Source organism: Oncorhynchus keta, chromosome 7 (assembly GCF_023373465.1).
Source record: "Oncorhynchus keta strain PuntledgeMale-10-30-2019 chromosome 7, Oket_V2, whole genome shotgun sequence".
NCBI lineage: Eukaryota > Metazoa > Chordata > Actinopteri > Salmoniformes > Salmonidae > Oncorhynchus > Oncorhynchus keta.
The window spans coordinates 25345503-25358049 of record NC_068427.1 but is presented as its reverse complement, the minus strand read 5'-3'; the positions used below and the strand labels follow the sequence as shown (position 1 = coordinate 25358049).

The 12547-nt window shown below is 43.0% G+C and overlaps 1 protein-coding gene across 1 annotated transcript in view; it reads left to right on the top strand.

Annotated features, from left to right (window-relative positions):
• Positions 1 to 3857: 3857 nt before the first annotated feature.
• LOC118386204 (B-cell CLL/lymphoma 9 protein-like) overlaps positions 3858 to 12547 on the top strand; it is a 35781-nt gene continuing 27091 nt past the window's right edge. The window contains 3 exon segments of the mRNA XM_052522337.1: positions 3858 to 4216; positions 5904 to 6084; positions 9970 to 10042. The gene's annotated coding sequence lies outside the window, so the exon portion shown is untranslated.

The following is a 12547-nucleotide window of genomic DNA, read 5'->3' as shown; positions in this document are numbered from 1 at the left end:
TTATGTCTATTGTGTCTTTCTGTATTGAAGGGGCATTGAAATGAGAGTCATTGTGTTGGTTGGTGAGGAAAAATCCCTCTACTTTGACAATAAAGCCCCTTTTCATGTGTGTGGAGTAGCCAACCGAGCTTCTTTTAGGAACAGCAGTGCAAGGACCGGGTACCGCCTCATCCCATCATGTATGGCGGATCCTTGAAGACCCCTCACTGGGCAGACTGGGGCGTGAATAGGTCATCGATTAGTATGTCCTCATCTCGTCTTGGAGAGCAGCAGCGTGAGTACTGTTCTCTATAGGTCCTTAATAAGAAGATCTCTCTCTCCTTTTCTCTTCCGCCGCCCCCTTTCCCTGTCAGTGTGTCTACAGCATGTCTCCCTGCATAGCAGAATTTACTAAAGCCTTAAATAATGCAGATGGTAATGTGATAAGAGTCAATGTTGGTGTCCTGCTTAAACACGCGCGCACACACACACACACACACACACACACACACACACACACACACACACACACACACACACACACACAGTACAAATATAGATAGTCAGACCGAGACAAAGACCGATCAGACACATATATAACAGACCACAACACTCATGAACGTACACCTACACCAACAAATACACACACACTGAACCAGTGAAGGAATCACCGAAGTATTCCACCAATTTTTATGTACGTAGGCCCATATCTAAATATATGATACGTATTTTGTTTGAGTTTAGGACAGGAGGTGGAGCCTGTTGTCCTGTTTCCTCAGTGTGTTCCAACTTCTCAGCCAATGAAGCAGCCAGAGTGGGAACGCTGGAGAGTCAGAACAGCGGCCTGGAAAGCTCTGCTAGTGTGCATGTCTAATGCATCCCAGTCTGGGAATACTGCCAGTCTGCTGTTACTAAACAGTGGACTTATCACACAGACACAGTCTAGGCTTATACTAAGTGCACAAAACATTAAGAACACCTTCCTAATATTGAGTTGCACCCCACTCTTTTGCCCTCAGACTAGCCTCAATTCTTTGGAGCATGGACTCTAAATTGTGTTGAAAGCATTCCACAGGGCCCATGTTGACTCAAATGCTTCCTACAGTTGTGTCAAGTTGGCTGGATGTCCTTTGGGTGGTGGACAATTCTTGATACACATGGGAAAACATTGAGCATGAAAAACCCAGCAGCGTTGCAGTTCTTGACACAAACATATGTGCCTGGCATCTACTACCATACCCTGCTCAAAGGAACTTACATATTATCTGCTAAATGGAATATCTTATGTATTGGCCATTCACTCTCTGAATGGCACTCACACACAATCCATGCCTCAATTGTCTCAAGGCTTAAATATCATTATTTATCCTGTCCTGTCCCCTTCATCTATACTGATTGAAGTGGATTTAACAAGTGACATCAATAAGGGATCATAGCTTTCTGTTGGATTCATCTGGTCAGTCTATGTCATGGAAAGAGCAGGTGTTCCTAATGTTTTGTACACTTAGTGTAAATCCAGAGGGGGAGAAAGAGAGAGATCTGTATACAGTTTTATGCTCTGTCACAGATCGGCACTAACATGCAGCAACATGTCTAATATAACCATGGCCTCGGTCAAAAGTCACAAATATGCAGCGCTAGTCTAAGAACCCAGGGGAGCTTCTGTTATTTAGCTTCTGTTGTTCACTTGTCTGTATCTGTGTATAAAAGGACAGCGAGTGAACCTGAGAATGTCAGTCAAACACAGAATATCTCTGGATTTGTTTCTGAATTCCATGTTTCACTTGGCTCTTCCCTCTCTTATATGACATAATTTCTGTGTTCATGACAAAGAAACCCAACCCTGACACAAGACACGACCCCTGTCCTGCAGTCTGTGTTCTCCTGTACAGATACCCTCTTCACTCATCCACTCACCATCCACTCCCATCTCTGTGTTATTTGTTGTGGATTATTTTATAGCACTATCAACAGGCTGCTTCAATAATTGAATCGGCTGTGTCCTATGTGATGTTGTGGAGTTCTGAAGTCCCCTGGCATTTCTCTCAGCTCTGTTGTTTACTATTTCTCCTCTAAAACCATGCATTGTAAAAAAAACACTTCAACTGTTTACAAGTAAATGAGTTAGCTAGGTTCTCAATTGAAAATAGAATATGTGTTGAAACAAAATATATGATTCAATGCCAAATGTTTTGTTTGATGATTACCAAACCTACCAACTCGTGGATACCATTTTTATGTCCCTGCGTGCAGTTTGCTAACCAGCCCTAGCGCAATGACTGGAAGTCTATGGGTACTAGCAGATAACCATACACTTCTAGTCATTGTGCTAACAATAGTTAGCATTGGCTCATGAAACTTCCTTCATGCTGGACAAATTATTCAAATTATTCATACTGGACAAAAGTATTCCTTTAACATAGAAACCTTATGGGCTCTTTAATATCACATGCACTTGTATCCTTACAGATGCTGACAGTGTACAAAATTAGTTTGAATAATGACTATAATAGACCAAATTAATTGGAATTACATTCACTCTCATGATTAGGCAAAAAGAACAAACTGAAAGCCACGCCTCCAACTCTTCTAATAGGCTGTTGCTGCTACATTGCCCCCACTGCTATTCAATGTGCATGCCTTGAGGTGGTGAAAGCGATTTAGAAGCGGTCATTGCTTTTTTTAAAAATCACATTGATCTGTCAAATTTGTTATTTGATTTCATACAAATTTAATAGGTTGAACGAACCAAAGCATCATTTTTAATCGTTCCAATCAGTAAAAGCACTCCAGATGAACAAAAGCATTGTCCCACTTTTTATATCGTGGGATTGTCTTCTCGCTCTCTGTCTGTCAGATTGCTGGTAGAGAATAATGGGTATTAGGACAACTCTCCCCTGTCACTCTCACAGTACAACAGCTGTTGAATGGTTTGGTGGATGTGGTTAGGTTGATATAATGTTATTTCAATGGTATTATGTGATAAGGGTTTGTCTTGCACATGACAAGTAATATGTTATGCACACACAGGATGATAATTAAGTGGAGATAGTCATTCAGGAATAATCTCTGCCATAGCCTCACGGGTAAAAAATGCAAGTATTATTACCTCACTTTTCTGCACAACAATCATCATCTGGTCCATCAGAACCCCCCCACACACACACACACTAAGAAAGAGAGGGGGAAGGGGGCTGTCAGGGGCCTCATAGGAGAAGAGAAACATTAAGCACAAGCAATCTGAGAGTGGTGCTCTTCAATATGTAATCAAGATACAGTACATTTCAAATGTAATCCAAATGTTTAATTATAACAACTGGGGTTTTAATAAATTGGTGTGTTTGTGCACAGTTGAGTGCATGTGTGTGTCATTCATCCATAAAATGTAACATTTAGAAGGGAAATTACATCTTGTTGGTGTGTGTGTGTGTGTGTGTGTCTGTGTACAGGCTATGTATTATGGAGAAATGTACCCTTATCTTCTTCTTCACTCTTTTGGTAAAAACATATCTTAGAAGTCAGTCTTTTCATATATGCATATCCTAGAAGTCACTCTTTTGGTATAGGCATATTTTATAAGTCACTCTTTTCTTAATATCACCTTCCCTCTCTGTGTCAGACTTTTTGACACTTTAATAATTGAAACTACCAGATGTAGACACATTTAACTGTGTGTAGGATTCTGTGAGTAGGATTCAACCGAGTGTAGGATTCAAATGAAAATACATTGCAAGAAAGAGGGGAGACGAGGGATTTTGGTTGAAGTAGATTCTTAATGAGGATAGACTCAAAATGCTACATACAGTCAGCGGTGAATGCTGTGTGTTTTATTGTACAGGTAATGGTATAATATGTGTAGCCTACGTACACACAATTTAATGGGTTTCACGTCAAACCAGTTGAATATTCTAATTTTCAAAAGTCTACTTGCCCGTTTTCTTTCTTGAGACGGCATTTCTTGTCCCCTTCTCCGACAGTTACATTCTCACTGGCACATAGACCTGACCTAGAATTGCTACATAGAATTCGGACTAAACCAAAACGCTGGGACGTGCGGGGGAGACAGCAGGAAATCTTAGTTATGGATATAATGTAGTAGGACCGCTGGAAGCTACGGCGAAAGGGGGGTAGACATTTCTGTTTATAACATTGGTCGAATAATGTAGCTATTTCATCGCTACAATTAGACTATAGAACGTAGCCTACTAAGCGAATCAAGCCCAATGAGTTATTCCAGGTGAGTTTTCGGGGAAAGTGTCGCTGTGGCCGCTCACCTCCTGGCAAGGCTACACGGGGGTCCTCCTCCCGGGGACATCTCAGTCCAGTATCCGCTCTACCTACCTCTGTCCCCGAAGGATGGCCACAAAACCCAGCGTACCCGGTCTGACAAGGAAATATCGTTTCTTCTCATCAACGGTGATTTTGTTTTATTTTTCTCGTGATTACGGAGGATAATTCCACACAACGTTGACAGGATATGATATTACGCGCGGAGGAATATGGCTTTTTACGCTTTACTGGAGTACCAATCTTGCTTCTCGAAAATGAAAATAGCCTACGGTGCAGCATGCATGTGGCACATTCTTCAATACAATTCGGCGCAAGCAATATACAACACAATTTATATTTGCTTGAAAAAGGCGTAGGCTATTGTAGGTCCACTATAGGCCTAACAAACGTATAGCCTAGCCTATCCTTAGTAGCCTACCCTATTAGGCTATCCACACAGAGAACCTATCCTACGTGCTATTGAGATCAAGCGAATTCGGTGACGATAACATTCTACATTGTTACTGTACTGAAGTTGAAAATGTAACACTGCTTGTCGTGGGAGTGGCTATATTTTTCTATTAGACAAAGCTTATAATGTTTCCCCTTTTTAAGTATTGTCTGTCTGTGGGCGCTAATTTGGACAAGCAGGGTTGTGGCGAGTGGCAACCGCCGTGAGAGCCCCCCTCTCGGGGCCGACTTTGTTTGCGCTGGCCGGGGCTGTGTGAGAGAGCTGTAGTATTCCCTTCCCCCAGTTCTTGGGCGAAACAGGAACAACTTATTTTAGGAGGAAAAAGTTGGAGTTTGGAGCGCCCTGAAATACTGATGACGCAAAACGTTAGCCAGTGAGACGCTGAAATTTCATGGGGTCACTTATTTCGTTTGTTTCAGGAGTTTTTCACTCGTTTGCAAACTAGGCCTACAATGATATATATTTTTTACGGTGTATTTATGGCTATAACTGTATAGCTAGTTTACCGCATTACTACAGTGCCAGCTCTACATTACTGGTTGTAGCCTCTTGTATAGTCTATTCTGCGATTGGGACATTTGAAATCAAGTGATGTCAGTCAGGATGCCAGATATTTAAACTAACCAAGGCCAGATATATTATTAAGTGGCATTGCATGACTGTGTGTGTGTCAATGGTTGTGGTTTGTTTCTCCCAGGCACGTAATTGATCAATTCATATTATTGATTGGCTAGAGTCCACACACCTGCTTACCCTGAACCCTAATATGTCCCTTCTGGACTGAAATCTTTTCTCTTCTAATCCAGTATTCCCCACCAACCCTGGCCCTGGATGGTGCTTATTTTGTTTCAGCCCAACACATCTGAATCAACTATATACTACACTATTACTGATAAGTTGATTTGTGAAGTTGTAATAATTCTGGTCTGGAAGAAAATACAATTCTGAACACCCTGTATCTCTCCAGGACTAAGGCTGGAGACCATTTAATCATTGAACTACCGTAGGCTAGTTCTAGAGAGGGATAACTAGTTCCTAGATATAATCTATTCTACTGAAGAGGGGCTGAACTAGTTTACATTTGAGTAATTGCTGCTGTTGTATTGCTCCTGGCAGTGTTACAAGTATTTTTGCAACAGAAGTCAAAATGATTGGATGTTGAGTAAAACTTTGTCTCTCTTAGGTGTGTGTTTGGCTGCAGTGACCTGTGAGGGTGTTGCCAGTGACAGAGCAAGGATCAACTCCTGCCTTCAGCCTGTCTTTGTCTGAGTGGGAGGAGTCAGGGTTCAAAGGTTGTGACTCTGAGGACCCGCGGGCTGTATTTCCATATGAGGCCCTGCTGAGGGGGCTGGGGACCAACCGAGGTAACCTATCAATCACTATACTCTGTCTGTATCTGTCTGTCTCTCTCACACACACACACTACCTTTGCCTGCTTCAATGCCTGTTGAACATTCAAGGCTGTGAGTAGGGATGACTCAGGGCTGGATTGTTTTGGGCTGGCAGCACTATCTGTGATCTGTACATACTGAGGACACTGGAGGGTCAAAGCTTTCTGCCTGAGAAAACTATCCACACTGTCATCTAATCCACAGTGTTTACCAAAAACCACAGCAAGGAAGATGACAGGATGAAATGGATACGGATGTATTAAGGACAATTTTTTTTTTCTCCTGAGTGACTTGGCCAAATGTTTTCTATTTTGTTTACTTTGTGGCTTTTCAAGTAAAAATCTTGGGGTCAAACAGTAGGAGAGAAATGTGTGTTTAGAGAGAGGTAAAGATGCATCATGTGCTTCAGCTTGAAAGATGAGGTCTTCCTGGGGTCTTCAAGTTCTCATGTCACATGCATAAGTACAGTGAAATGGTTTTCTTGCAAGCGCTAAACCCAACAATGCAGTATTCAATGACAATTGCAATTCTTCCTTGGGCTTACATCTACATGATATATTTTTTTAAATCTGTCAAAACACCCCATAACAAGACATGGCATCAATAACAAGATACAACGAGCTGAAACAATCCACCTACGATTTCCCACAGGACTTCTTGTCACCACAAGGCCTTGTGCCGTTATTGCTAGCTATCTGACCGTTCAGAATCATAGAAACGCTTCTAGCCACATCCATGCGCATCCTTTTTGTGACGTTGTAGGCCAACCCGTCTCTCTCTCTCTCCCCCTCCTCTCTCTCTCTCCCCCTCCTCTCTCTATCTCCCCCCTCCTCTCTCTATCTCCCCCCTCCTCTCTCTCTCTCTCCCCTCCTCTCTCTCTCTCCCCTCCTCTCTCTCTCTCCCCTCTACCTTCCCTCCGCTCTCTCAGTGCATTCGGAAAGTATTCAGACCCCTTGACGTTTTCCACATTTTGTTACGTTACAGCCTTATTCTAAAATGGATTAAAACATTTTTCCCTCATCACTATACACACACAATACCCCATAAAGACAAAGTGAAAACCGGTGAAGACATTTTTGCAAATGTATTCAAAATAATGAACAGAAATACCTTATTTACATAAGTATTCAGACCCTTTGCTATGAGACTTGAAATTGAGCCCAGGTCCATCCTGTTTCCATTGATCATCCTTTATGTTTATACAACTTGATTGGTGTTCACCTGTGGTAAATTCAATTGATTGGACATGATTTGGAAAGGCACACACCTGTCTATATACGGTCCCACAGTTGACAGTGCATGTCAGAGCAAAAACCAAGCCATGAGGTTGAAGGAATTGTCCGTAGAGCTCCGAGACAGGATTGTTTCAAGGCACAGATCTGGGGAAGGGTACCAAAATATTTCTGCAGCATTGAAGGGCCCCAAGAAAATGGTGGCCTCCATCATTCTTAAATGGAAGAAGTTTGGAACCACCAAGAATTCCTATAGCTGGCTGCCCGGCCAAACTGAGCAATTGGGGGATGAAGGGCCTTCGTCAGGGATGTGACCAAGAACCCGATGGTCACTCTGACAGAGCTCCAGTGTTCCTTTGTGGAGATGGTTGTCCTTCTTGAAGGTTCTCCCATCTCTGCAGCACTACACCAATCAGGCCTTTATGGTAGAGTGGCCAGAAGAAAGCCACTCCTCAGTAAAAGGCACATGACAGCCTGCTTGAAGTTTGCCAAAAGGGACCTAAAGGACTTTCAGACCATGAGAAACAAGATTCTCTGGTCTGTTGAAACCAAGATTGAACTCTTTGTCCTTAATGCCAAGCTTCACATCTGGAGGAACTTGACACCATCCCTATGGTGTGAAGCATGGTGGTGGCAGCATCATGCTTTGGGGATGTTATTCAGCGGCAGGAACTGAGAGACTTGTCAGGATCGAGGGGAAAGATGAAGGGAGCAAAGTGCAGAGAGATCTTTGATCAAAACCTGCTCCAGAGTGCTCAGGACCTCAGACTGGTGTGAAGGTTCACCTTCCAACAGGACAATGACCCTACAGCTTCGAGACACGTCTCTGAGTGTCCTTAAGTGGCCCAGCCAGAGCCAGGATTTGAACCCCATCGAACATCTCTGGAGAGATCTGAAAGTAGCTGTGCAGCAACGCTCCCCTTCCAACCTGACAGCTCTTGAGAGGATATGCAGAGAAGAATGGGATAAACTCCCCAAATACAGGTGTGCCAAGCTTGTAGTGTAATACCCAAGAAGACTCGAGGCTGTAATCGCTGCCAAAGGTGCTTCAACAAAGTGCTGAGTAAAGGGTCTGAATACTTATGTAAATTTGATGTTTCAGTATTTTATTTATAATACATTTGCAAACATTTCTAAAAACCTGTTTTTGCTTTGTCATTATGGGTATTGTGTAGATTGATGAGAGGGGGAAAAAAAACAATTTAATACATTTTAGAATGAGGCTGAAACGAGGTCTGAATACTTTCCGAATGCTGTGTGTGTGTGTAGTTCTGTGTCTGCCTGTGCATTTAATTGGACAGGTCTTTGCCAGTATTTTAAAAATCCCATGGGAATGAAACACCAGGTTAAATTGGGTTAAATCAGGGACAGACCCTGACTCATGTTCTCTCCACAGTGCTAATGTTGGGCTACAGAAGAAAAGGTTGTGTGTGTGAATTTGTGATCATCAAAGATAATAATTACTTGCACAAATATGACCTCTACACCATTTATTGTACACGTTTGGTCAGTAGGACCTTATTGGAGACGTGTATGTGCAGTATGTAATGTGTGTGAGACACCAGACAGGCCACATTGCATGTTTTGTTTCTGAGCTCAGCTAAATCTGCTCTCTGTCCCCATGCGCCTCCCATTCCCCAGGATCACTAATCAATTACATGGTCTCTCTTTCAGGCATTACTATATGCTCCTCCTGCTCACCAGTAAAGTATTGGGTGGAGGGGAGGTGTACAGTATAGAAGTGGACCACATAAATGTAACATCACCATATCCAGCTGTACGACAAACCATCATAAATGTTTTGTTTGATAGACTGGAATGTTTATGTGTGTAACGCACCAACACATTTTATTTAGTTGTTTTTGCACATCAAATGGAAATATAAAAAAAATATTTGCATTGCGCTATTTCAATGTCGCCAACATTTAGCCGGGCCTACCCAGTTCCTTGGGAGTAGAGAGGAGTGTGTGTTCCCTCTGTCTGTCTCTGTGGGGCACAGGGCCTCCGAAGGCTCCCTTCGACTGTTGGGATTTCCCACAATGCTTTGAGCCGCAGGGAGTCCTCACGGCATGAGCTATGGAGGAATGTGGCCGGAGTGTGGGAGCGACCTGCAGGAGGGAAGGAGAACATGGCTGAGGGAGGGGAAAGGGGGGAGGAGACAGGAGCTAGTGTGTTGAAAGCACTGGAGTTGCAGTCAGAAACCATCAAATCAATATCTCTCCACCTATAGTACCTACCCCATGAATAAACAAAGACTGTTAAGGATTATACTTCAGTCTATTATCAACTTCTGTGCTGTTTGTGTGTGTGTACACGTATTTGAGATGGATATAACTGTGTGTGTTAAAGAAAGTGATAGTGTGTGCTTTGTATTATCATATGTTATTAATTATATTACACCCTCAAACAGAAACAGAGAGGGGTGTGAGTGAGGTAGAGAGGGATAATGTGTGATGAAGTGTGTGAGCCAGAGATCAGAGCAGCAGAAGAGCTGCTGAGTGCCAGTCCTGCTGCCCGCTTGGCTGACACACACACATGGCACCGTGCCCAGGCTCAGACAGCAGATGTGTCAGTCGTGAGTCAGCTGTGTGTCTCGTGTAACCTTTTCCGTCTCTTCTGCCTGCAGGTTTTGGAGTAACACACGTTTCTCTTCCCGTTGCAGGGATGGCCACATCTATATCATGACAATGATGGACATGGTGAGTGATGTGATCATAGTCATGTCCTAAACATGACATTACAGCTTAACAGTGGGGAGGAGAGTGAGGGCCCTGGATGCCGGTGTGCATCACTACAGCAAGTCTTTCTTTATAAGAGGCCATTACTAGCTAGATATGTTGAGTTTAATATGGTTAGAGACAGGCACATTGATGGGTAAAGCGATAGAGAGAGAGAAAGACGTGTGTGTGTGTGCGCTAAAGCCGATGATAATATTTTTTTTTTACCTTTATTTCCTTAACTAGGCAAGTCAGTTAAGAACAAATTCTTATTTTCAATGACGGCCTAGGAACGGTGGGTTAACTGCCTGTTCAGGGGCAGAATGACAGATTTGTACCGTGTCAGCTCGGGGATTTGAACTTGCAACCTTTTGGTTACTAGTCCAACTCTAACCACAAGGCTACCCTGCCGCCCCTACGCATACATAATGTGTGAGTTAAGTATGCGGAACAGTCGAAGAGTTCACTGTAAACATTTGACATGGCTCACATTCACAAGGAACAAGAGCTCACTCATAACTGTGTGTCTGCGTATGAATGTGTTTGTCTATGTACAGGTAACAGCCAAAATAAAGGAAACACCAACATAAAGGGTCTTAATAGGGTGTTGAGCCAGAACAACTTCAATGCACCTCAGCATAGATTCTACAAGTGTCTGAAACTCTATTGGAGGGATGTGACACCATTCTTCCACAAGAAATTCCATAATTTGGAGCTTTGTTGATGGTGGTGGAAAAGGCTGTTCAATTGGGCTGTTTGATGAGCATGATAACATTCAGTGACCACCCTTTCCCCTGTGGATGGGGGGCATTGTATTTAAATGTGGGCAAATCCATGGTAGCTAAAATAATGGCCAACCCAGCATTTTTATTCGGTATGTGCTATCCGGGATCCTTGGGATATCCCCTGCCCCATTGAAATGGTTATGGTTAGGTACTTCCCAATGATCTTGATAGCACTAACTATTTTTATACTTGACCCTAAGCATGATGGGATGTTAATTGCTTAATTAAACCAGGAACCACACCTGTGTGGAAGAACCTGCTTTCAATATACGTTGTATCCCTCATTTACTCAAGTGTTTCCATTATTTTGGCAGTTACCTGTATGTCACAAACCTCTCCCTTGGCGTCACAGCGCTATATTTAGCCGTTATCCTGAGTTCCAAGAATTCTGTGCGTTCCGTGTGTGTGTTATCTCCAGGGCGTGTGGTCTGTCTGGCACCGGGTACAGGAAGTCACCTGAACAGGTGAGATCCCAGGTGTCAGCTGTCAGCCAATCAGAGCAGGAAGAGGAAGGCATCCCCCTGTCTCAGACATGTTGGTTGGAAGGACTAGAACACTCAGTGAAATGAACTGGGAGCTGCATAGTGTACAGATGAATGTTCCTTCTGCTATCGCCTGTGTTCTGTCTGTCAAAGGTATTTTCTGTCTTTATTGTCTTGTGTGTGTACCTACAGTTGAAATTGGAGTGTGTGGGGTGCTATTGCATTGTATAAGGCTAGGTTGACACATGCTACATGTAAATATGTTTTCATTGTGCAAGACTAGTGTGTCTAATATGCCGTTCCAGTGGTTATCCAGGTTTAGGTGTGTGTGTGTGTGTGTGTGTGTGTGTGTGTGTGTGTGTGTGTGTGTGTGTGTGTGTGTGTGTGCGTGTGTGCGGGAATCATAGTCTTGCAGAGGAGAGAAAAGCAAGGGAGAGTGTTAACAAATAGTGTTTAAAATGATTTAGAGGGAGAGAGCACGACTGCTCTTGTGGCTGAGCTGCGATATTGGATTTGCATAAATGAGGCTGAAACATCTGCAGGCCATTTACAGCCAGCGGGGCTAAGAGAGGGTAGTGTGTGTTTGTGTGCAAGCTGTGTAAAAAAAAAAAACCTGCACTTCAAAACTTAATTAAGTTGCCTCTTTTTAAATGTGGAAATCACTCTTTATATCAGCGGCTCTTTACTGAAGAAGCACATTTGTTGTTTAACTGATCTGCTAGTTTAATAGTGTGAGAGGAGCCTCTCCGATTATCCGTTACCATATACGTGTTTGTTTTGCTGGGGCTGCTCTCTCTGTGTGTGTGTGTGTGTGTGTGTGTGTGTGTGTGTAGTTGTACTGTATCTAACTCTATATAGTAAAATATAAACACAACATGTAAGGTGTTGGTCCCATGTTTCATGAGCTGAAATAAAATATCCTAGAAATGTTCTGTGCACACAAAAAAACTTATTTATCTCAAATTGGGCACAAATTTGTTCACATCTCTGTTTGTGAGCATATCTCCTTTGCCAAGATAATCCATCCACCTGACAGGTGTGGCACATCAAGAAGCTGATTAAACAGCATGCTTATTACAAAGGTGCTTCCTTGTGCTGGGGACAATAAAAGGCCACTCTATGATGTGAAAGTTTGTCACACAACACAATGCCACAGATGTCTCAAGTTTTGAGGGAGCATGCAATTGGAACGCTGACTACATGAATTTCCACCAGAGCTG